This window comes from Pectinophora gossypiella, chromosome 11, assembly GCF_024362695.1.
Source record: "Pectinophora gossypiella chromosome 11, ilPecGoss1.1, whole genome shotgun sequence".
NCBI lineage: Eukaryota > Metazoa > Arthropoda > Insecta > Lepidoptera > Gelechiidae > Pectinophora > Pectinophora gossypiella.
In genome coordinates this window covers 15,901,482-15,928,921 of record NC_065414.1, presented here as the reverse complement: position 1 = coordinate 15,928,921, position 27,440 = coordinate 15,901,482, and the positions used below count along the sequence as shown (strand labels likewise).

The following is a 27,440-nucleotide window of genomic DNA, read 5'->3' as shown; positions in this document are numbered from 1 at the left end:
ACCTCGGCACAGGGCCCTAGACGTTCTTTAAAAATAAATAAAAATAAACATAAAATATTGATATACAATTGAGTAATTTAGCTGCCTAATATCAGTTCTCAGACAGTTAATCCCATGCATTCATATCTTCTAAATAATCACTAACTTTATAATAACCTTTTTTGTAAAGTTTTTGTTTAACTACTGTCTTAAAGCAACGCCCTTAATCACTGATTTCATATGTAAATCAAAAGACATATTATACTCATGCCTATTTGCCATCGGGGTAAGCAGTTAATATGGATTTCCATTTGCTTCGATCCTGACACACTTGTTTTCTCCACATTCATCAATCGCCGTTAATCCCGGTCACTATTTACTAAGTAAGTAGTCGTTTCATGAGCCATGTCAGGGGCCTTTGGCTGCTTAATAATAACCCTGACACCAGGGTTGACGAGGTTGGTAATTCACCTCACAACCCACACGATAGAAGAAGATGCATGAGTCTTTGATGAGAGTGGATGAAGCAAAGGTGGCGTGTCAGGATCTTAGTAAGTGGAATTCTGTGGCTTCTGCCTACCCGAATGGGAAATAGGCGTGATCTAGTATGTATTAAAATATTTTTGAAGCAAGAATATAAGTTGTAGAACATAAACTCCTGAGCCTATCAAAGAGAAATACCTTTCTTGAGTTATGGGTATTTTCTCATTTTTATGCGATGTGCGTCCCAAACGTAACGGTAGTTTTTGAGCAAGATTTTACTGTCGCAACATACGTTAGGTTTTATGGAAAGGTCTGGCGCAGTTAGAACTTATGGCAGTACTATTGGTTTTCGCCCTGAAGTAGTTTTCGATTGATCAATTTTAACGACAACATGTGGTTGAATTTTGTTTTAGCTGATAATTATTGTAGGTAGATTATCCTCAAGCAGGTAACACTTGGGAATGACTGTGACGTATTAAAATTTGTAAACCGTCAATACCAATGATTTGGGTGATACAGAAACTACAGATTTTTTTTTTATATAAGTAACATATTTTTTTTTACTTTGTTTTACTTTCTGGTGGTGGTTTGAGGTCTCATCTACTTAGATATTTATTAAAAAAAGAAACTAACTAAGGTATATATATTTTATAAAATATTCAAATTCATTAACAACACGTAGGTATTTATCAAGAATGAACTTGTCGACGATCAATTTTGTACTAATTTGTTTTTTAGCGTGCTAAGAATCCCGGCCAAAAACTCCCGCTACCCAAGCCTTAAAAAAAAAGAAAAGTTTAGTCGACTGACCGCCTTCGCGCGCGTATAATTACAAGAACTTTAAAATCGTGATAAAACTCATTTAAACCCATAATCTTGTGTAAAACCCATTAAAAAGTGCATCGGCAGCGTCCAGAGTGCCTTGGGGTCAGAAGACAATAAAATATGGAAGATGTTATGTGAGTACCTTTGTCTTAAACTATCGGTACGCCATTTTGGTCGACTTCATGGTATAAGAAGACCAGGTATGCTCAATCCCATGACAAGCCGCCATTGCTAGCCCATTGATGACGTAAGTGTTACCATTAATTGGTATCTCCAAAATTCCAAGGATGTAAATTTTATTGTTGTTAATTAAGTCTATCAAAGGCCAGGCCAGGTTGGGCCTTTGATAGACTGGAATGGAAAATGCTACACCGACAAGAGCGTGGCTCTTAAATTGATGATGATGATGTTAATTAAGTGAATTACTGATTTATGTATTTAACCTGGTTGTCACATTATATAAAAATTATTAATAATGTAAGTAAATCTTTTACTAATCTAATCTAATCTAGCCTACAAGATCCCACTGCTGGGCAAAGGCCAGCAGGCGGCCTTTAATCTTTTACTAAAAGTTCAAAATTTCCTTCCAAAATAAATATAAAAACATTGGTTGTGGGTAATTATTATTTTACGAAATTGCAATGCAGAGCGGACTAAGGGAGGCCCTGCATCAGCTGGGCTAACCTTGAAATGTTAGCTGTCAGTTTAGAGCAGACCTGATTTTCTTATACCATGGTCGACTTGATATCTCTCTCTTTATTTAAGAGCTGCGCTCTTGTCGGTGGAGTAATCGCCATTATTCCATAGATAGGGCGTATAGAACGGTGGTTGCCCCAATTGCCTTCCGTTCCGCAGTACACCGACCAATTTCTCAATCGGTGATATTCTAGCTAGAGCCCTACCAGAATCCATTGCCTCGGCCTCCAACCAGTACTGATACCGCTGCTGCCTGGCATTAGGGGTGCGCTTTTGAAGTAGCGGCACCTACTCGCTACGTCACAAGATCGTCGTAGAACCATTTCATAGGTTAGCCCGCCCCAGTGAGCTACCCACTACGTTCTGCTAATCCTGTCGCTGTTTGGTCGGGGACTGCTTATTCTTATATTCGTAGCTAACCATCATATCTGATGGCCGTTCCACTATCCGCCACCTGTGAACCCCGTAGATGGCCTACAGCTCAGCCTACTACTACTTGATATACCTACCTAATAAAGAACTGCGATTTCCTACGTCAATACAGTTATAAATTAGTACAAAACTTGATGAGCGCGACAAGTATCAAAATGTTCAGTCGGTATTTCATTTGCGCGATTGCATTTCACAATGGACTAACAATGTAAGCTCACTCTTTTCGATGGATGTACATATTGCGATGGATGTACCTCTGACTACATTATATTTAGTGGGATATAGTGAGGTTATTTTATGTTATGCTTATGATTGAATTTTAAAACGGTTCTCTATTTTTACTCATAAAATTTTATGTAATAATTTACCATGGCATAATGTTATTTGTCCTATTATTAGTTACGCATAGTTTTAATTTGTCATAACTTTTTAAGCACTATTTTGAAACTCATAACTACTATAAGCATAATAATCAATGACAATAATGGTATATAAGCATAATTATTATAAGCATAAAAACTATACTCCGAATAAGAAAAGTTTTGGCACAACTTTGTACATTTCTGAAACTTACTTTTTCCTTGGCTGCATTTGATTCATGATTGTCACTTTTTATATTTTTTGACTCTATTTCATGCTATTGGTCATCATTCAGTATACTTTTCGTGTGTAAGATAAAAATTCCGGCGGCGTAGGGGTACCACCCCCGCCGCACCATCACCTACTGTTTGTTATGCCTTGTAAAAATTATGACAAAACACTATTATTCTAAAAAAGAATTATGGATACCTATTTATATGCGAATCAAATTTATACCAACAAATATTAGTCCAAAAATAAGTTATACCTAACAAACCAGTATTCCTAGATGTTATTATGGGAAAGTACTATTATGCTAGAAAACGATATGCAAAAAGGATTATGATAGTTTAGACAAAAACATTTATGCATTATAAGAGAATCCCTTTTAAAACACTATTAAATCTTACTTCTTCAACACGTTGTCATTTTGCAAAGTGTATCTGCCACTCTATGTAAAGTTTCCCCGTAAAATACACAAATATATTTTACAATGGGGTCCAGAGAGACCTCAGAACAATTTAAGCTTCTACCTCACTTAATTGGAAACCAATCAGTTCGTGGCGGAAATTAAGCACAATTAGTCTTGCCAATTCCGGAATAAACTTTTCAACATTTTTAAGTGAGTTCGAGAAGATTGTAAATTATTCTCAACGGAATTTTAGTCAGTTGAACAATTTATTTTCGAACAAACCCAAAGTATGCCTAATTAAATTGAAAATTTAAAAGGCCGCGAAAAGTTTCACGGACTTTAAAAGTTGTGACGGTTGTTTTTAGTGCTTAACTGTATGATTCAATTAGTAGGCGGAATTAGGGAAACTATTTAGGTGTGTATTACTTTGTGGATGATGTGTAGTACTTGATGGCGCTCCCCATTTGTCAACGACTACAAACTTACTTAAGTAAATAGCAGCTTAAGTCCGAAGCACGGTTCATTTAACTTGCGGACAATCGGGTGATCAACCTGCAATGTTCTAGCGAAACTAGGAAACAAAGATTTTTGTGATATGCCAATCGGGATTTAAACCCGGGACCTCCGGATCATGAGCTTTATGCTCAACCACTGGACTACGGAGGCTGTTATCAATCAATCAATTTTTTTTTATTGCACATAACGTAAACTTATGGCATATATATATATTTATAAAATAAGCACAATAGGCGGCCTTATTGCTAAACAGCAATTATCAGCAGTTATTTTGTTACGACTTTTCCTATCAATTAGGGATAACCAACTGAACGCTTTCTATGGCGGTTTTCATAACTCTCATACCAGCAAAGTTAATAACAAATTACTTTCACAAAAATTACTTTGTGATCTCTATTTTGGTTAAGACGTTACAGGCTGATCACCTGATTGTCCGAAAGTAAGATGATCCCTGCTTCAAAAGGCACGTTAAGCCGTTGGTCCCGGTTATTACTTACTGGTGTAAGTAAGTAATCGTTACATGAGTCATGTCAGGGGCCTTTGGCGGCTGAATAGTAGCTCTGACACCAGGGTTGATGAGGTTGGTAATCCACCTCTCAACCCACACGAGAGAAGAAGAAGAATAACAAATTAAAACTAAATGAGAAACAATAGACTGTACTCTAATGGCCATTTTTGTTGCACCGTCCCGCATCCAAGTTTTTATGGCTGATGCCTGGTAGTGGCTGTCTGGAAGAATTTGCTTCAGAGCAATTCCGCCGCCCATGTATACTGCAGTTATGTCGCATACACTTTTGTTTCTGGCGCAATAAAGTATATTCGATTTGATTTGATGTGAAATCAACAATGCTTTCATTTATTTCACACAGAGCCGAGACAGCAAGGCAAGCGCGCCAGAACGCGGGAATTTCAATATCCAGCCGGCGTAGGTAAGTGAGAATCATTCGAGATCTTTCATTCCTTAGTAACACCTAAAGGTCATTTTACGTTTACATTAAGTTCGGGTTATTGTACGGATATTTACTAAAGTTCTTCGTAAATATTGTGTGTTAAGGCCGAAGGTTACGAGTCTTGGGAAAACCTTTCAGCGGAAGTCGGTAAAATATTTCAAACTGTCACTTATAATTATGGACAACAGGAAGGAAACCTTTTTAAAACATTTGTGTAATATTAAAAAGGTTGTTTGTTTACTTCGAGTTTATAAAGGGTACATTGAAAAAGCATCAAAAATGTATTTTATTTAAAAATATTAACTTACTTCACAATCTAATAAAAGAAGAAATAATATTAATATTATGTTGAATGCAATGTAAGAATCTAAATTCTGAAGTCGACGCAACCATTTGCAGGGGCCTGCAAATGTTGCTCCACCGTGGTTATTTTACCTACGACCACAGATAATATATTAGTGACAAATTAAGTATTTATTATTTTGGTGTTTGGTGTCTTTTAAATGCGTGACATATGTTTTATTATTTTTTCCTTTAAAAGTTTACAAAACATCGATTCTTTAAGAACGATGCGTATTTAAATTAAGTTGGTAAAAATTTATTTATTTATTTGTTTTGCGTATTATTATTATTTTGTTTATTATTTATTTATTTAACAATTTATTCTAAGTACACAGAACAGGATAATAAAAACAATTACACTAACCCAAGACAGACAAACGGTTGAGCCTTTTTATTATTTCCTTTTTAATTAAGTAAATAGGCAATACAGTGTATATTAAATTCAAATTATTTGATGTAGGTATGTTGTCGTGTCATTATAATTGTGTTTTGAACTGTACAAACTATTCTACTCAAACTCATCGTATAGAGACTCGCCGTAGGGGGAATCCAAGTAAGGTGACAAGCTGTCAATGCCATAATTCACCGAAATCGCAGGCATACCTAAAGCTAGGCTAAAAATACTTGCACTTTTGTTGGTAATACATTATCCGCTTCCATCGTTTTAACTTAGCGTGGCCGTTTTAAAAATAGTATTTCAGTAAAATGTACGTGTTTCATAAACCGTGGTTGAGCACACGGCAATTCATTAATAAAGCGCTGTTGGCTTTACGAGCTCCCATCGCGTGCGCAAGTTAGAGGCAGACTGCTGAACTGTATTATAATTGTAATTTTGTTGATTATTTTTACTCAGTAGGTAATACTATTAACATTTTGCATCTTAAAATAAGTACTTACAAATATATATTTTTTGTAGAAATCTCATCTGTGTTTAAGATATTTCATTTAAGTATACCTATCTCATCATCATCATCACCAGCCCATAAACGTCGCCACTGCTGGGGCACGAGCCTTCCCTATGGATAGATAGGGAGATATATTTTTTTATTAATGCCAGAAGAAGCAAATGCGATTCGGGGATATATGACCTAACCTATATTGGGCTGGTTTTCCCTTCGCGGGTTGAAAGGTCTGATAGACAGTCGCTTCTACAAATAACCGGACCGGTCAAGTTAGGTTAGGTTAGCGGCCCTGTGGTAACGGGGTAACGCTAGTTAGATTATGAGTATTCTCTACACCAATGCAATAGTATAATACCAACAAATAATAATAATATAAGACATAAAATAATAGTGTAAGACTGAATGTTCTTTTGCAACTCAAACCCGATGGTTGGTGTTAAGAAGTTCTAATCTAATCTAGCCTACAAGATCCCACTGCTGGGCAAAAGCCTTCCTCTTTCCATTTTCGCGGTCCTGTGCGTACTCCGGCCAGTCCCTCCGGCAAGCGACCAAGTCGTCACGCTATCCCGTTCGAGGTCCACGACGCATGTACCCGGCATGAGGCACCCAATGCGTGACGACCGAGGAGGTTATAGTATAAAAGTTTATGCCTTGCGCCATAAAGCTCGCTACTGCGTTTTAATATCACACAATTAACGTTCACTGCCGACAATTCAATGAACACAGTGTGATTGGAATACCTGAGAGCATTGTTCGATGCAATAATTGCCAATACATACCAACTTACTACGTGCGTTGCCTGTTTAACAAATATTTTATGAGTAGAGCAGTTTTCATGAAGGATTTAAGTGATTAATGTGTATGCTGTAAGTTGCTATTTACCTTTACCACACCACTCAATAAGTTTACCCTGTAAATGTTTTGTGAATTTGTGTGCAATAAAGTGTTTTATTATTATTATTATTACCACTCATTACACATTAGTTTTACTTATAAAGTAAATAGTATTATAAACATGGGAGCATGCATGAAGGCTTTTATAAGTTGGAAATTCAAATTCAAAAATATCTTTATTCGGTAGTTACACTTTGAATCGTCATTTTTACATAACGAACGTGTCATCCGCCTGAAACTACTACAGCTTCTTACAATCTGTAGAGCCAGGGATAAGAAGCTGTAGGAAAAACCTCTGAAATAAGGTCCTAGACGTTCTTTAAGAAAAAGCAATAATATTGTTATACAATTTAGTAATCTGTCTCCGGCGACAGAAAGAAGCGAAAGTGAAAATGAACCACATCTTTGCATTGTACTAACTTATGCCAGAATTGTAAGGAATTCCGTGCCCTCTGTCTAACTCAAAGAGAAATAGGCGTGCTCATACATATGTATGTATAATATATAAAAGCAAAAATTAGATGTATAAAACGAAAGGGCACTTACTGACTGACTGACTCATTCATCACGAAATCTCAGAAACTACAAGCGCTAGGAATCGCAAATTCCCTTTAGGGAACTTATAGGGTATTTTACGAAATTCAACACCTAAAGAAGTAGAAAGGTGTGACAAAAATTGACAAATTATGAAATATACTTCTATAGTTTTAATAGTAGTAGGGTTTACGCGAGCGGGTAACAGGTAGTGTATAATGTATACAATTAATTGTGATTTTGATAACGTAGTTTTCTTCCATTTGCGCATTTTTCACATTCTATGTAAAGCTCGCTGCATAGGCACCTATATGTAACAATTCCTTCCTCCTTCGTCTTTGCCGATTTCTGCTACAGCGACTACTGCTTCTCATAGTAACTCCTATGTTAGGGTTAGGAGCTTTGCTGGACTGCTCTCAACCCTATTATTGCAGTCAGCAATAGTCAATCTCGTTTTATTTATAAAGTAATATGGTATATATGTACTTTTTATTCCTCTTCTGTTATGTGAGTTCTGAGATGGATTACCAACCTCATAAACCCTGATGTCAGGGTCATTATTGAGCCACCAAAGGCTCCTGACATGGCTCACATAACGATTACATTAGGGAAAATTGTAAATTGTATAATCGAAAATAAGACTTCATCCATCGATTTCCATCGAACGCTTCTAAGCGTACTTTAAAATATCAAAATTTGCTATAGGGGCGTCAGAAGCTGGTGCCTGTGCTGGTTTATTGCAACCAGTTTTTTATAGGCCAATTGAATAATAGTCCCCTTAACCCGTTACCCCCTCTGGGTATTGCCTGAGTGTTAAAGAGAAGCGAATGGGATTAGGTAAAAAACTCAGTTAGTTTGATAGGGGCCGATGGTGGGTTGGGAGGGAAGAAAAATTACAATAGGTTTTAACATAAAACGAATTGGGATTGCCTGTAATGACTATGTAAATTGTGAATAAATAAATAACAACCCCAAATGGGTACATTCATCACAAGATGAACTAAGTACCCGCGCCTTATCGAGCTTTCTGTTAGACCAACGTGATACGTGGTGAGTCGTATCGCCGTCTATAATGTTCGACCTAACTGTTCGATAACTGCACTTAAGATAAATTAATAAGTAAGTAAGATTTTTGCCTCCTTGAGGTCCCTTGGGCGCTTGCGTAGCTTCCTGCCCGTTAAGACGAAAATTGCTCTCTCCCAGTCCCTTCTTCTTCCTATCCTTGACTACGCCGATGTTTGTTATTTGGATCTCACTGAAGAGCTGCTCAACAAACTCGAGAGGTTGCAGAACGCAGCCATCCGCTTCGCGTTTGGCTTGCGTAAGTTCGACCATGTGTCGGTGTACCGTGCGCAGCTCAAGTGGCTCCCTATACGACTTCGGCGAAATTCCCATATCCTCTCACTCCTTTTCAATATCCTCCATAATCCCAATACTCCCCCTTACCTCAAAGAGCGTTTTAGTTTGAGGACGGAAGTTCACGAACGGCTGCCTCGATCGTGCACTAGGATGCTATTGGTAGCTCCCACCCACCGAACTGATTACTACGGCCAGTCTTTTACTGTGCAAGCTGTGCGCTTATGGAACTCCTTACCTGCTTCCATCAGAGTCGCTAACTCTCTTCAGAGCTTCAAAAACCAGTTGCGAGCTCATTTTGAATCCTTATGTGGATATTCTTAGGATATTACTATTATGTATGATGTATTTTATTTATTTCAATACCTGTATGTGTGTGTATAGTCTATTATTTATTATTATAGTTTTCTTTAGATTATGGTTAGGTATATTTTTAGTATATATGGATTATATTAAATTGAGTATTTATTAATATATGTACGTATAGTATAGAGTATTTATTATATTAACTTTAGTTTTACTTTTAGGTATTTATTTATTTATTTTTTGTTGCACCATCCCGCATCCAAGTTGTAAATGTTTGTTTCCTTTTGTTGGTTGCCTGGAAGAAATTGCTCTAGAGCAATAAGGCCGCCCAAATTGTACTGTATTCATGTGTTATGTCTGATTGTTGAAATTCTAGTTCTGTGCAATAAAGTATATTTGATTTGATTTGATTTGATTTGAATAAGTCATTAGTTTCATAAGTTTTTAAAATCCTATCATTTTCACTACGTTACGTAAACAGAATTATCTAAATTAATAATGAAATCGGAAAAAAGTGCTTAAATACGTACAAATTAAGATTCTACCTTAAAAATAAGCCCACCTTTTGTACATTTTTGTATCGTGGACATTTTTGTATTGTATTCCTTTTCGTGCAATATTGTATATTGTACTAATTCAAACTCGTTAGGTACTCGATTTAATCATTGTTTCAGGTTTACGTGATTATTTATTTATCCGGGTTCTTACCAGGTTTATTTGTTTTAGTGATAGATTAGATTAGTATAGATCAGCAGAGTATAAGGCGTCTTGGGCAATTTGCTGTTAATCGCTTTACCGCTGACAATGGCACGATCCCTTGGGGCCATCCCATACCCACCAAAGTCTGTTAATTTGATTCTGTTCCTCGAATTTAGAGGAATTTCCTGTTTTTCACGACTGTTTTTCAGCTGCACGTCAAAGGATGACATGTTTCAAAGTAAATGAATTACCTTAGAAGACCGGTTCAAAGTTAATTCTGTTTCGTTGTTCTGTTCTCTTTAGGGATGTAGTTCAAATGAGGTTTGTTTTCTTCAGGCGTTTTGTATATTCTTGTACTCGAATTTAATGTTTAAATAATATTAATGAAAATGTGGCTCGTGTTTGTTTTCTGATTATTATCGTGTAATGTTTACATTTGTTCGTTGTAAAAGGGCTTAGAGGAATCAAGAGTCTACTTTTTACGTAGGTAAGTTTTTAACTGTCAGCCAAATTGTGATCGTCAAATCGAATACTAAGTATAGGTAGGTAAACATAATGGGCTCTATCACACCAATACACCATAATACACCACCAAAATTTATTGTAAACCAAAGTCAAGGTTTAGGATCTTTCCTAAAACCTGATTTAGAAACCTGTCGCACTATCATATTTGACATTTAATGAGACTTACGGTTTAGTTTGTCAAACAAGTTAAAGTGCCATGGTTTCAAAGTGTAAACATATTAGTACTCGTAACCGTACACTGTATAGAATAGAGAATCCAGCTAGGTATGACAATATAGATCTAATGTGAGCGAGGTTTGAGGTTTGTCCGTTTATCGCAGATCTCATGCGGCGGCCGTAATTGGACGGTGATTGGCTGCGATTTAACCCACGATTAGATAGATGCCGCTCAGATTACCCTCTGTTTGGGATATTGACCATAAATGGAGTATTGTAAATAACTGTCTAATTGTAAGTAATGTAAATAACGCAATCATGAAGAATACACACACGTAAAGCGGATGAATGATAATAGAATTGCGAAAGCGACATATAAAGCGAATGTTGATGGTAGGGCTGACAGAGGAAGACCGAGAAGGACTTACATTGAATAAATTGGAAATGTCCTTAGAAAAGGTTTAATACAATCTACTCTGAACCGGCGTGCGTGTATGAAGCGATTGATGAATGTGGAGGAAGCATGAGAAGTGTGTCACAATCGAAGCTAATGGAATTCTATTGTCTCTGCCTACCCCGGTGGGAAATAAGCGTGAGTTTATGTATGTATGTATGAAGAATATGGTTAAACTTTACAATCCTATCGCTCATATAGGTGTGTTAGATGGGACTTTATCCTTAAAGCTGATAGCGGGACATAATTTTATTGTTACAATGTTTTTTTATGGCATTGTAATCACTATCAAAGAACAGAGGTTGAATCTGGTGACGTCATAAAATATTTTCGCCGTTTGATTCATTTTTTAAAATTTGTTTTTGGTCACGTCCTATTTGTCAGGTTTGTTAAAGAATTGAAGCTTATAAATAAAAGAAAAACATACTTGTTCATCTTGTGTGTGTAATAAAATTTAGCGCGTGTGAAATAAAACTTAATAAAATGGCGGGATTTTTTCACATACCACTCGCTGCTCTTTTTTATCACTTTGATGCTGGAATAGGAATAAAAAAATTATACTTATCATCCTGTGTATATTGGAACAGTACATTTTTCACCGAATGAAGAAAGTGACCGATTACCAACGAGGGTGTAGTTTGAGGCCTGAGTAATTCACATGAATTGAGAGTGAGTACTACACGCGTGAGTCCACACAAATTGAGAGCGAGTAATAGAGAGAGAGGTGTCCAGTGGGTAACGACTCGAATAATAATTATAAAGTAAAAATAACAGACTTTCTTACTAATTCAGCAAGCAAGTAGTTAACGAATTAGGTAGTTACCTTCGGATCTCATTTTGTTCTTTGTAAAAACTCGAAACATAGTTCCCTGAGCAACCATAAAGGCATCCACTCCGACTGTTGGTTCACTCCCCAGAGTGCTACCAAACGTTCAGTACTATGTTGCTTCATTAAACCTGATACATAACTCAGTAGAAAAAGTAGCAGGTACAGTCAGAATACTAACGAAAGTATATAATACTTATATATAATACTTATATACTTTATATATATTACTATATATTATTGAATATATACACACACACCAACACAATTAACATACAAAATGCATTTTTATTTGTTCTTATTTAACCACAGTTTATTGTCAAATAAATTCAGTTTAACAATGGTCTGCCTAAACCGACGTTATAAAAGATGTAATTGCTGAACACTGCTTCCTGAGATACAGGTCTCCTAGTTCAGGCAGCAGAGTTATACTTCTGTAGCATTTGTGTGTCCTAGCTATAGTACCCAATGTTGTGTCGATCTTTTTCTATGACAATAAACAATTATTTTATTTTTTTATATACTTTATAATATATTCCGTATATAACATTTATTGACATGAGTGACGAACACCAGTAAAATAAACTTTGAATAATAACACTGTTTCTATTTACAAATATGCAGAATTAACCTATACATGACAGTGTACTGGCTGGACAATTGGCCGACTAATCGGCTTTTTGGTGGAAGAATCAATCGACCTAGTGGGTCGATAACGATAAGTGCTGGATGAGGGAAAGTGTCGGTTTTGAGGTCCGGAAGTGTTTGTTGTCGCGAATTGATTGGCCGCTTCTATGGCTAGAGTCGTTAGGACTTAACTACATCAACGGTGTCCTAACGTGTAGCCACTGTGCTCGCACGTTTATTAACAAGATTGGTTATTGCAGTCATATACACTTGAGAGCATTTCACCAAAACTCCTAACCCTAACAAAGGAGTTACCATGATAAGCAGTAGTCGCTGTAGTCGAAATTGGCTAGGAGCTACGTCTTTCGTTCCACGGCAGCACATCTCACAAAATGTTTATAAATAACAACTTTGAACACTGTCATTCCATTAGCTCGCAGAGGAACTATTAGCGAGCATCGTCTCATAACATAATCCCAGCGTAAATTACAAGTATTACATCCATCATATACGTACAGCCACTCGACTTAATATAAAATGTTCTCCGCTCGGAAATATCCACCAAATATTACATCTACAAACGCTCCTTTGCTCAATTACTGAGGTATCGGCCACTTCATAGAGGTTAAATTCTAAACAAGCAGAAATTCTCCGGTAAAAATTCAATTAACTTTTTATGGGTAGCTGTTCCCCGGGGCATTAGAACATCATGAATGTGCAATATTTCGGCCCGCAAAGGATTTTTGAGGCGAAATTATTTTAGCCTTTGATGATATTTAATAGCATTAACTTAGCCAGAACAGTTCAACCTACAGATGTTACGGCTAACATTACCGGCTTTAGTATCTCAAGGAATTAATTATTCTAGACTTCATTTAGTATAATAACCGGCAAAAATGATATTATTGTTTAATAACTCAAATTAAATTAGGATAACCTTTGCTCTATAATTCAAGTTCCTTTTAATAAAGGTTGAAACTCGCGTATTTCTTGTAGATTAAAAGGATTTTACTAGGGGATATTTCTGACAAAATTGATAAGGGTTGATTTTAAATACAGTATTCTGAAACTAACTAGGCAGCAGTTTCTAAAACGTAGGTATTTTTATGTACAAAATACGAAGTATGATGAACTAAATTGAAGTGAATCGAAGTTCCCTTTGCGGTATTCATTGTTATTCTAATCTCCCAGATATAGAAAGAAGTTTGAAGTTATTTGAATAAAATCGTTAACTAACCTAACTAGATAATAAATGTCAATTGGCAGCCTTACCGCCCAAATCTCTAAGTTTGATTTCAAAAACCTACGCAGTCGTGATTCCTGTAGGTGCCAGGAACCTGGTTAGACCAATCACTCGGCCAACTGTATCACCCGCGTGATGAAAAAAAGTATTTTTTATTACAGAATAATTCACTAGGTACGGATAAAATGAAATGTGTTTTTATCTCAATTCATTTTAGCTTTACAGTCGACAGCTTTCTTTTTGAAATATTTTTCAGGATTAAAAGCGGATATGTTAATCCGTTCCATGTTGGGATGAAGGGGAAGTCGGGTGGAAGGGTGAGGTGTGAGTGGGGGTGACAGGGGAGGGTGAATGGGTGAACTTGAGTGAATGTTGTATAGAGTTCCATCCGTCCGTGTGCGTCCGGCAAACCCGGCTAATTATGATGGAATTTTTAAAACTTCCCGGCAACTGTGATAAGAAAACATTAGGTAACTTAGGTACCTACGACCATTTTCTGGCAAAGTTATTTTAGGGACTCGAGATATATTGAGCGATAAGTTAGTTAAATATTGACATGAAAAACTGCCTTCGAAGTCTGCTAAAAATAACTTCAATAGAAACTCTAGGTCTGATTACAGTTTATTAATCAAAATTTAGGTTATTTTTGTATATTCATCGCATTTATGCGTAGTATAATTTGATACATAAGTATCTGTAGTGCTCGTCCCGTACGGATAACGGGCGTGAATATAATAAAATACTTCTTACAGTAGGTATGCAGAACCTACTCTTGTGAGTTCAAAGAACGACCTTGTCAACCCTGGTATCAGGGTTACTATTGAGCCGCTATAGTGATGATCCAAGTCACCCCTTATTGGATCATGTAACGACTACAAACCTCACCATCATCTTCTTAGCGTTATCGCATTTACACGAGGTCCGCTTACCTAACCTAAAGATTTAACATGTCCGATTTTTACAGAAGCGACTGCCTGTCTGCTGTCTGACCTTCAAACCCGCGAAGGGAAAACCAGCCCAATACGAAACGCATTAATTTCACGAGAATGTGCTTTCCTCATGATAATTATTTAAACGATTTTGTTTTGTTTTGTAACGACTACATACTTACTGGGGTAAATAGTAGCCGAGACTGACTGCTTAACGTGCCCAAGAACTAATTCAAGAAGTAAAACTGCTTGCTAAGAACAAAGGAATTTTCAAAGATTCTATCTAGTTCAGGAATCAACTCCGTGAAACTCTTAATAACTGCATACTAATTCTTTGTTCAGCTTTATTCATTTTATGCATTGTCTGGGTGGACAAAACCTAGGATGACTTGTTCTTCAGTCGCCAAAGTAGATTAACGGACGTCATACTGAACGTATGTGCTTGAGTTAGCCATACAATTGTGGGTAATTTTATATATAACATCACGCCTACATCCCCAAAAGGTTAGGCAGAGGTGTATATTATATAACAACCACTCCTCGCCTCTTCCATATATTAAACCATACACCAAGGGCAATCGGGTACGATGGTACAAAAAGTATGCAGTTGTATAATGTACGGCACCTGGTTGCGCAAGTAATGTGCTGCCGGCAGCCTTATTCCGTTAATAATATAGGCCGGAGTGAGATGGTGGCTGAGTTCGAATAGGGACCCAGAGCTATGTCTATATAGAATAATGACCTAAGATTAGTTTACAGACATTTTACTTATTCAACCGGAGCGCAGACTCCTCCACGCGGCTTCTGTGCGTTTCCCTCAATGATTGAGGGGAGGTCTGTGTCCGGCATAGGACATATATAGGCCATTTTTTACTTTTTTACGCTTCCGCATCCAAAGGGTAAAAAATGGGCCCTATTAGAAAGACTCCGCTGTCCGTCCGTCCGTCACCAGGCTGTATCTCAAGAACCGCGATAGCTAAGCAGTTAAAATTTTCATAAATTTTGTATTTATACAAATAAACTTTATTGCACCAAAATAAAAAGAAGTAATAACAAAAAGACTCTTAACTAGGTACATGGCAAATAGCGGCCTTATCACTTCAAGCGATTATTTCCTGACAACCATAAGGCGAGGAAAATGTAATAATTGAAATTGAAAGATTGCGGGTAGAAGCTATAAGTACAACTTACCAATAAATGTATGCAAATAAATCTATATCATACACACACATACGTACACATACGTATTTATGTTACTGCTATAACAACAAATACTAAAAATAAAAGAAAATAAGTAAGGTTAGTTGGGTCTTTATTAAAATCCATAATTGAAAATGCCTATATTGAAAATCCCTAATCATTGAAACACATGATCATTAAAATCCATAACTTTAATATATATATATATTTAAAAAGTATATATTTAATATACATAATGTCAATATAAATACCGATTAAAAATATAATATATAATTAACACCATTAATTTTAATACCCATAAAAGTTGAAACACATACTCTTAATATAATGCAAATAATAAAACAGTTTGATGACGAATATGACGATATTATTGTAAATGTTGATTTTACCAATTACCACTCTTTCAATACATTCATACCTATCTATTACAACTACAATCTTTAATGCTTGCTCTGTCCAGAGACAGGTATTAACTACATAATTATGATGTTAATATTATGGATTTGCATAAAAAAACATTTTTATGCTTGTTTTTTTATATTTTAAAATTATGGATATTCATTAATATGCTTAATAATGATATATAAGTTATTTATAAGTTATTCATTCTAATTGGTATGAAAATTACAGTTATGTCAAGCTGTTATGGATTTTTAAAATAGGGTTATTAATTTTATGCAACTTAAGGGGCACCCAAGATATACAACAAACGCGATTTTTTTTCGTTCGATATCAATAATGGCAACAGATAGGCACTTGACATATTCACAAGATACTCGGTTATATTTTTACTTATAATATTAAATACGACAATTAAAATTAAATAAATATTTGAGGGCTCCAATACGAAAAAAAAAACGGCATTTAATGTCTATTTTGAAACGGACCTCGCACTTGTCCGGCGATTTGCTTATTGAACTTTATTCTTAGATATCCATTGTCATTTCATCCCCGAGAAATGCGTGTCGGAGGTATGTGACTTTACTATTGGGCTGGTTATCCCTTCGCGGGTCGGAAGGTCAGACAGGCAGCCGCTTCTGTAAAAAACCGGACCTGTCAAAACTTCAGGTTAGGTAAGCGGACTGTGTGACGACTTGTGTCATGTCATAGTTTGTCTGTGTTTAACTCTTAAGACCTCTCTATTCCAAATATCTTTGTAGATAGTAGAGATCCTTTCCCCCCAAGGAATGTAAACTGAAAGACAACCCTCAGCAAACAAGGGATATATAACCAGATACCCGACAGGTAATCCCTCATCTTGAACCCCAATTAACGATATCTCAAATAAGTATAAAATAGAGGGTTTCCCCGTGGAGATTTCACACACGTGAATGTATTTTCAAGATGAAATACGACGCTTATGGCTTTTTATTTAGGATTTAACACCAATTATTATTTGCTCTGGTTCTGCCTATCCTATTAGGAATTCTGGGCGTCAGTATTAGCTAAACAGTTTCAACTTCGTTCTTCATGATATACATAAAATAAGATCACGCCTATTTACCGTTGGGATAGGCAGAGCCCATGAGATTCCACTTAGTTCGTTCTTTACATACTCAGATATCCTTAGTTTGACTTTCTGTCCCTGATTTTGCAAGGAAGGGATTTTGCGTTTGAGAGATTTTGCATGGAAGGGATTTCCGACCAAGTAGTTCGAGTTAAATAAATAATCTAGTAGGTAGGTCGGTAGTGAATGCCGTGAGAGGTAAATCTACGAAATCAATCTACATAAAAGAAAATAAAATCCAAAACATTCTGACTCGGACGGGACTAGAACCCGCATCTCATGTCAAGCCGGGATGAAAAAAAAAAACAAAAGAAAAAATAAAATGAAAAAGAGAACCACTTGAATTACTACTCAGCATTCTAGTCTATAGGGAATATAGCCGTGAGCTTACATTACTTGTGTCATTTTATCCCATAGATACAATTGTATCATGAATACCTACTAAAGATTATACAGGCGGTAGATTCTCCCGTAACGCATTGTGCTCCAATCGCATACGGTATAGATTAAATACTATCCCAGACCCCACAGTCCCACATACGATCAAAAGAGCCAATGGCCTAGATCGAATCGAATTCAGATGCACTCGAGCGGTCGCCAGTGCTTCTAATTATAGATGTCTAGGCTGACTAATGTGGCTATAGCGCTACAACGCTTGATGGTGAAATCTAGAATAGGCATGATTAGGTATGCGTATTCAACCAAAGGCGTCGTTGAGCGTTTGGCGTTGAGCGGCAAATTTAAACATATGGCGGTGCATAAGAGCGTTCACGCGGAAGCGTTTTTACATTGAATATTAGTGAGTTATGTCTCCATTTGCAGATGCAAAGAGAAGATTCTCTGCTGAACTGGGTGAAGACAAAATACAAAGAATAATCCTTAGTATGATAAAATCCACTAAAAGTAACGTAATAATATTGATATAACTCCAATAAGTCAGGGCAATCTGCGATAATGTCTTTAGCAGCTAGTTCGAATGCGTGTTGTTCGTTTGAGCATTGGACTCCCCGTAAAGACATAATCATAAAAATCACTTTGTGATCCCTAGTTTGGTTAGAATATTGAAGGATTATCTGAAAGAATGATGATCGGTTCCGGCTGCTATAAAAGATGTCGTTACATGAACTATGTCACGGACCATGGTGACTAAAATTAACCCAGACATAAGGATTGATGAGGTAAGCCATTGATATGACAACCCACACGAGGGAAAATACCACGTTGTTGGTAAGTAAGTCAAATTTCAAAAACATAAAGAATTGTTCATTTCGTCAAATGAAAATAAAAATGGAGCGATCAAGTCTCTTATAACACAAAACGGAACTCGAAGCGCAGTTCTACAAAACAGTCACATATTTACATCGTTGTAGTTGCTTAACTTTGTTAATCATTGACGATGAAACGCAACTGGGTTACGAACTCCAGACCTTATTCCGAACTTAATCTCTCTTTATCACCTTCCACATTAACATTAATACCTTGCCTTCTATATCTTTTTTATTTCTCCCTTGCGTAAGCGTCCTTGATGAAATTAGGCCAGGCCTTTTCCGTCCCTTAAGAAAATAGTTTATTATTAGCACACGTAGCAGTTATTTTTTGGCGGCGTGGGTGTGCTGCCGCCAAAGTATGTTTTCGGGGTACCGAACTGAGCATAGTACCCCGCTAGCCACAGGTTGGTAGTGTGACTAGGGATCGAAGATCCAACAGTGTTGTGTTGGAAGTTGTATATATGCGTCTTGCTGTGTAAACTTCGATACCGCGTTTCACGACCGCTTGAAGACTGCATTATTGAATGTGGCGCCATCTGTTGCATGTGAGCGGAACTAGGTGGCCATCTAGTTGGGTCCGCTACAATTTTATTGAATATAAGTACTTAAATGGACGGCTGTCTGTAGTATCTAGACGAACGTACAAGTGTATGTTTTTGAGACAATTTATTGTGAATTAAAGGCGAACTATACTTAACCGTATAAAATGTTTTTTTTTTTATATTTGACTTTTTGGACATTTTAGCAAATATAGCATGATCTAACATTTAGGTCGTTCTAAAGAAGGGTCAGATTAACTTTAGTGTAAACTCAGCTGACGAGAAACTATGAACACTTTTGATGAGGAAGGATTAAGCGAAAGTGATGACTGTGTCGGGGTCGTAAGCGAAGTTCCTTGTGTGGCCTCATGTCTAATATGCATACCTGCCTATGTAAACTTGACACCGTAGCGAAAACTAAGAGGGATGATTCGAACCGCGATTCTGAGTTAATACCAAGAGGTTTTTTTCAAATTTGCGTTCAAAACTATGTGACAGAGCTACTTCAGAATGACCAATTATTCTGATGCTTACCAGATATTGTCAGTATTATGGCGACGATATCCATGTAAGTGCCTTTTGGAAAAAATCTCTTTCTGATATGATTTTCTTCAACAAAACATGTATTTTTTTCAATTAATTTAATAATAACGACCTCCGTGGTCCAGTGGTTGAGCGTTGTGCTCACGATCCGGAGAACCCGGGTTCGGATCCCGGTGGGGACAAATCACAAAAATCACTTTGTGATCCCTAGTTTGGTTAGGACATTACAGGCTGATCACTTGATTGTCCAAAAGTAAGATGATACGTACTTCGGAAGGCACGTTAAGCCGTTGGTCACGGTTACTACTTACTGATGTAAGTACGTAGTCGTTACATGAGTCATGTCAGGGGCTTATGGCGGGTCAATAATAACCTTACACCAGGGTTGATGGGGTTGGTAATTTACCTCACAACCCACACAATAGTAGGAGAATTAATTTAATTCCAAGTAAAAAGTAATACCACAGTTTCTTACTTGAATTTAAACTAAGTAAGGTGTTTATTGCGAGGTTTTGTTAACACACAATTAGTTTTATTATCAGAATGGTTACTCTGAATTAGCTCTGTCTTACCGGCGGGTTCGTACTTATCAATGATAACGTAAAATAACCTCACGATTATTTCGCCAATTGTGCTAGGCAGAGGCCTTTTTTGCCCGTAGCACCACTCGATACAACTAGTAGTGTCATAGGATATCTTCTCTCCATTCTAACATTCTATCTTTCCTTTCGTGTAACTAATATAATATTAATTTGTATAGATCTTCTTCTTTGCGAGTCGACGGCGATCGATACAAAATTTTTGCTGACCAATAATTGGACACGCTTACGGCATTGTCAGTGGCTTCGTAAAGGTTCGTGTATGTAGATAATGTTATATTGTATAGCGGCCTCGTATGAGCCAAGGAGTCATTATGTTTGGGGTTCGTAAAAACAAAGGCTCTTTATCTGGCCGATTACGTAGTAATGACCATACGTCACGAGCGGCGACCAAACGAGATTCTTAGGGATGTACTGCTGCGGCTGATTAATCCTGGGATAAAAGGAAAAATATGTTAGTGACATCGTAACGAATACTAAGGGGGATGATTCTGACCATGATAGTAAATATCAAGTGGAATTTTCCATCGCAAAGTCATCATCGTCACCCTACCAGTATCCCGGGGTCCACTTACCTAACCTCACGAATTGACACGTTTTCTGCAGAAGCGACTGCCGGTCTGACCTTCCAACCCGCGAAGGGAAAACCACAGGTTAAGTAAGATACCTCCGGAAATGCATTTCTCGGGAATGTGAGTTTCCTCACGATGTTTTCCAACACCGCTGAGCACGTGATAATAATTTATGATCCAAACATGAATTCGAAAACAAATTCGATATTAATTGGTTTAGACCTGTACTGGGTTCAAAACCGCGACCTCAAAGTGAAAGGCAAGCGTTCTACCAACAGGGCTACCACGGTTAAAATAAAAACGTTGCAAAAGTATAGAACTGAAAATAATTTAAATAAACTAAAAAAAAAAACATGAATTTTGTGACGGGAAATCCCACTTGATATCAACTCAGAGTCATGGTCTGAATCATCCCTCAAAGATTTCGTTACGATGTCACTATCACCCTGTACGTATTTACCTTCATAATGTAAATCTTGTGGTGTATCGACCAGTCCGAATGCCTTGACTGTACGGACCTGGGTTTGAGGATTATTTAATAAATAATACAAATATAAAATGAGATCTTTACTTTTGTTCTTAAACTCCAAGTTAATATTTTATCGTTGGATCCCACATAAATCATTTGGTATTTTCGTTGAATCCTAAAACCTATTTCCATGAAATTGGATCCGAAATGTATAAAAAAAGTACAAGTGGGTACGTTTAACAACAAAATTGATCTTCTCGATTGTTCCGATGAAAACCATTAGGTATTAAAAATCCACTATTATAATCATCTCCTTAGATATAATCATTATTATTCAGTTTGCACGACGCCTGCTCACCCACCCTTGAAGATTTGACACGTCTTTTTATTTACAAAAACGACTACTTATCTGAATCCACTATTCCACAAAATCCACTAAAGTGTGGCATCAAACTTTTTATCCTACTTTAACATCCCCTCTTGGACATTCTTCAGGTCTAAATCCGAAATACTAACACTCCTACATCATAAAGCCATTGTAGATACAATACTCGTAAATCCACTATTAGAATAACAAAAAGAGTCTACACGTTTTCTGTTAGACTATGTTATGTTTTGGTTAGTTAGATACTTACCTATCTTTCTTGTTCATCACATCGTATCTATTTTCATATTACCATAACTCATAACAAGTACCAGTTCATTTTCGCACCGAGAAAACATCCGCCATAAAACTCATCGAAAAAATCACTCCCAGAAGTCGTTTTCACGCACAACATCCCAGCACTATCTAATGAAAATCGACCCGAGAGAGAGAGACATGAATACAATGAGCTGGTAATGATATATGAAGTCTTCGAGAGGTCTTAACAGATCCACACACCCCCTAACACCCCCCAAACACCCCCACGGGGGGACAGCTCGCGGATAAAGTGTATTGGGAAAGTTTATCTTTATAAAGTAACCCTTTTTGATGAAGGAGTATTAGTATTTGGGATGTGGATCAGAAGAGCGTCCAAGAGTGGATGTTAAAACGGGATAATAAGTTTGATGCCACATTAAGTGATTGGAAGAGAAGAGCCGGGGTTATTTAGTGGTTTCGTAGATTTGACGAATGAGTGAATGTGATTCTTCTGGACTGGAGAGCTAATAAAAGAGAAATAGTAGGTATTTCCAGCTGCTTATGTCTCCGGGCTTATCATAAAAACCGTCATTGATATTCCGCGTATAAAGGCGATATGCGCTTATCAACTGTCACGATTCGGTTCATCAGATCCACCTGTTATTTTGACGTGACTTGTTTTAGATTTGCCACAAATGGCATTAACTACTTGGCTGGACAAGGAAATCCACCTGAGGTGATGCTCTTAAAGTAGTAAAGTTGTCTTTGGATTCAATTAAATATAGGTTATCGTATAATCTCTTAAGATTACAGACGTTATATGTAAATCTTTGTTTTTTTTAAGGTTTATAATGTATTCTCCCTCCTTCAAGAGGAGTGCTTTTGGTATTTAAAGGAGTGGCAACTGTAATTGAAATCTTTTGAAACGTTTTATGATACTAATACTTCTACTATTGTTTCTTACAAATAGTACCCACTATTTTTACTTCGAAATAAATAATTACAATTTACAAACGTCATTTGGTAGGTCTAGAATGTTCTTAAGAAAAACGTGTTAGTTTCCCCGGGATGACTCGTGATATAGTAGCCGTAAGGAAACTAATTTCACTTTTTGCTGTCGTCTGTGAGGTCGGTAGATTAGTTCCTTTATTTTATTACGGTTTCGCCCGTGAGCTAGCTGGCTACGACCTAGTAATATCTATACAGTGTGTTAGTGACATCGTAACGAATACTCAGGGGGATGATTCAAACCATGATTCTGAGTTAATATCAAGTGGAATTTTTCGTCGCAAAATTCATGTTTTTTTTTAGTTTTTTTGAATTATTTTCCCGGCTATTAGCCGTAAAAACACCTCCACCAACCCGCAGTGGAGCAGCGTGGTGGAGTATGCTCCATACCCCCTCCGGTTGATTGAGGGGAGGCCTGTGCCCAGCAGTGGGACGTATATAGGCTGTGTATGTTATGTTATGAATTATTTTAAATTCTATACTTTTGCGATGGAAAATTCCACTTGATATTAACTCAGAATAATCAGCTGAATCATTCCCCTCAGTATTCGTTACGATGTCACTTACACCCCGCACAAGTACATACGGTAGCCATACAAGTAGGTACCTATGGGTGTTAGTGACACCGTAACGAATACTGAGGGGGATGGTTCAGACCATGATTCTGAACTGATATCAAGTGGAATTTTAGTCTGAATATTCATGAAATTTTTTGTTTGTTTTTTTATTATTTTCATTTCCATACTTTTGCGACGGAAAATTCCACTTGATATTCACTCAGAATCATGGCCTTAATCACCCCTCAAAGTTTTCGTTACGATGTCACTAATACCCTGTATAGCCGTATTGTAGTCTGTTACCACAGATCATAGAATCAAGGGAAATATACCCTCAGCACTGAGTTACACGAGTCCACATGTCGCCTGATGATTCTGCTGCTAAAATCGTATATTTGTTGTTCCATTACGTGTCGTTATGTCGTCGGAAATATTAAAATGTTCCGAGTGTAATATCGTAATAAACGAATTATTGTCTTATATTCAAAATAAGATATCGATAATGGATGAAGAAACGATACTTCGGTTGTGTTCATCTACGTTTACAAGTGATGAGATCAAGTCATCGAAGTCATTGTTATTTGATGCACTTCCAACTGGGCGAAGAAAAATTCAGCGTAAAGGAGAAGGAAAAGCGCATCGGGATCTCAGTGATATTGTGCACATTTTTAAAACAACGGAGCCAGATGACATCCCCGTTTTTGTCGCTAGGCAGGTAGAAAAGTTGCCTCCGATTACCTTTGATCATCTTGACTGTACCAAGCTACTCAAAGATATATTAAAAATGAAAGAGGATATTAACTGCCTACAGTCTTCTTGTGCTTCGAAGCAGCAGCTACAGGAACTAAAAAGTGAATTATTTATGAACAAGACGGCTATACCGGCACGATTATCTGGGTGCAATGTTAATGAAAAAAGAGGCGGATGGTGTTTAGATAGCGGGCCAATAGGTCTATCCAACGTTCATAATTCGACTTTGAACGACACTGAAAACCTTGCTTCTTCAAATATACAGAATAAACCAGAATATAGAACAATTTTAATGTCCGGTAGTGCAAATAATTCAAATAAACAAACGGAGGTGTCTGTGCAAAATCCGCGAGATATCACCTTGTTACCTACCGTGTCGTCGGGCCAACGAACACACTCAGCTGACGCGATGAGTCAACCGGAGCTGCATGACCGGTCGCCGCTGACGTCACGCAACTCAGCTGTTAACACGCCGAGCTCGCCGTCTATTCCTCATGTGTTAAATGATAAACAAATGGGATCGAGTACGAAAAAAGAAAAAGTTCCGGCTATGAATAGATTGGAACAAGAATGGCAAACAGTGCAACGCAAGAAAAATAAACATTACCGATATAGAGGAAATATAGGTACAGCAAAGCAAGAAAGTACGAATAACTTTAAAGCGGTAGTACGTCAAATACCTATGTTTATAAGTAATATACATAAAGAAACGCAAGAAGTCGATATAATAAGCTACATATTAAGTAAGACTCAAGAAACTGTTGTACTTGAAAAAATTAAAATGAAAAGGCAAACAAATCATAATGCATATAAGTTTTTTGTAAGTCATGAAAAACTACATATGTTTATGGACAAAAGCTTATGGCCGGAGGGCATTATATTTAGGAAATTCGTCCATTTCAAATATAGAAACTCAAAACGAGAAACCTCTGAGGACGGCGGCAGTTCACTACAAAATGGATAGTGGTTCTTATCGTTTCGCTACTTATAACTGTAAGGGTGTAAAAAGATCCGTCGATGGCGTAAGAGAGCTGTGCAAGTCGTGTGACGTGGTATGTCTCCAGGAGACATGGTTGCTGCCGCACGACATACCATACATCAGCACGATCGACGCGGGATTCGGCTGTACCGCGACGTCTGCAGTTGACACGTCTGAAGGCATCCTGAGAGGCCGGCCATATGGGGGGACTGCGCTGCTGTGGCGACATAGTGCATTCCAACAGGTATCAGTGTTACAGTGTGACAGTGCCCGTATATGTGCTATTAAAATCACTACAAATAACAGACCTATGATAATAATAAATGTTTATTTACCAACAAACTCTGCCGATAATTTAAATGACTTTACGGATTGTTTGGGTGCTGTGAGTGCGATTATTGACGAATATGGGATTGATGCTGTATTTATCTTGGGGGATTTTAACGCAGACCCGGGGGAGTTGTTTTACAGAGAACTGACAACTGTATGTAATGACCAATTATGGTCATGTGTCGACGTAGACATACTAGGGCTGGATTCAGGTACGTTTACTTTTATAAGTGATGTGCATTGGACTTGTAGCTGGCTAGATCACTGTATTGCAACTCACTCGGCGATGCAGTCTGTTACTGACGTAGAAGTGATATATGAAACTACATGGTCCGACCACTTCCCACTCATTGTACACTGTAATTTACAATCACTTGCAGCTAAAGTATTGCCTAAAATTAATAATGTCAATAAAGACGTGTTGTGGGGAGTGAGATGTGGGGAGCAGGTTGATATGTATACCAAAGAGTGTCATAAGCGTTTAAAACTTATTGATTTTCCTTCAGAATGTGTGAACTGTGCCGATTGTTTTTGTAACGACCGTGATCATTTGCGTATTTTGGACAAGCTCTATTCTGACATTGTGGCTGCGCTCCGCGACGCGGCAGAGGCGGGTCGGGGAAGTCGAAGGAAGGGCGGGGTTGGTCCGCGCATGGTGGGTTGGAACAAACATGTCGTCGAGGCTCATAGGACTGCCAGGTCTAGGTTTATGGAGTGGGTGAGGTGCGGTAGGCCAAAGACTGGCATAGTACATCAGGAGATGTGTGATAGTAGGCGAGTTTTTAAGTCTAGATTAAAATGGTGTCAAGACCATAAGCACCAAATAAGAATGGACTCGCTTGCTGAAAAACATTCGAAAGGTAACTTTCGGGGTTTTTGGCAAGATACTAGCAAGGTGAATGTGGCACCTGGCCTTCCTGTGAGCGTCGACGATGTCCAGGACCCCAAAGACATAGCGAATATCCTGAAGGACCATTTTTCGGTCAGTTCGCCATTGGGTCCGGCGGGGGGGTGGGTGCTTGATGCTGAAATGAACTGTCAACCGGTTACGAAATTTTTTGCGAAAGATGTCGATAAAGCTATAAAGCTTATAGCAAGAGGTAAATCCCCGGGCCACGATGGGCTCAGCATCGAACACCTGCAGCACGCCGGGCCGCACATTGCCAGAGTGCTGGCCATGTTCTATTCACTTTGTGTGGGTCATTCCTATTTACCAGCCGACTTCATGAAAACAGTGGTAGTGCCTGTGGTGAAGAATAAAACAGGTGACCTTACCGACAAACTTAACTACAGACCTATCTCTCTTGCCACTGTTGTAGCAAAAGTTTTTGACGGGCTGCTTAATACACAGTTAAATAAGTACGTATCGCTACATGATAATCAATTTGGATTTCGACCACGATTATCTACTGAGAGTGCAATTCTGTGTCTTAAGCATACCGTCAAATACTACACAGACCGTCAGACGCCTGTATATGCTTGCTTCCTTGACCTGTCCAAAGCATTCGACTTGGTTCGGTATGACTTGTTATGGGATAAGTTGAGGAGCATAAACCTACCTCAGGAACTAATTAATATGTTTCGGTATTGGTACGCGCACCAGTCCAACATGGTCAGATGGGCAGGGGAAGTGTCGGAGACGTATCGACTCGAGTGTGGAGTGCGGCAGGGTGGGTTGACGTCTCCGACCCTGTTCAACCTTTACATGAACGAGCTGATCGCCGCGCTGAGCAGCACGCGTGTCGGCTGCCATGTGGATGGCGTTTGTGTTAATAATCTGAGTTACGCTGACGACATGGTGCTGCTCAGTGCGTCGGTCTGCGGTTTGAGAA

The 27,440-nt window shown here is 37.8% G+C and overlaps 1 protein-coding gene across 1 annotated transcript in view; it reads left to right on the top strand.

Moving 5' to 3' along the window:
• The window catches only part of LOC126370867 (cytochrome P450 6k1-like), a 183,198-nt gene that overhangs the window by 76,955 nt on the left and 78,803 nt on the right, over positions 1–27,440 (top strand). Inside the window, exon 2 of the mRNA XM_050015978.1 lies at positions 4,792–4,851. The gene's annotated coding sequence lies outside the window, so the exon portion shown is untranslated. The remainder of the gene's footprint in view (positions 1–4,791; positions 4,852–27,440) is intronic.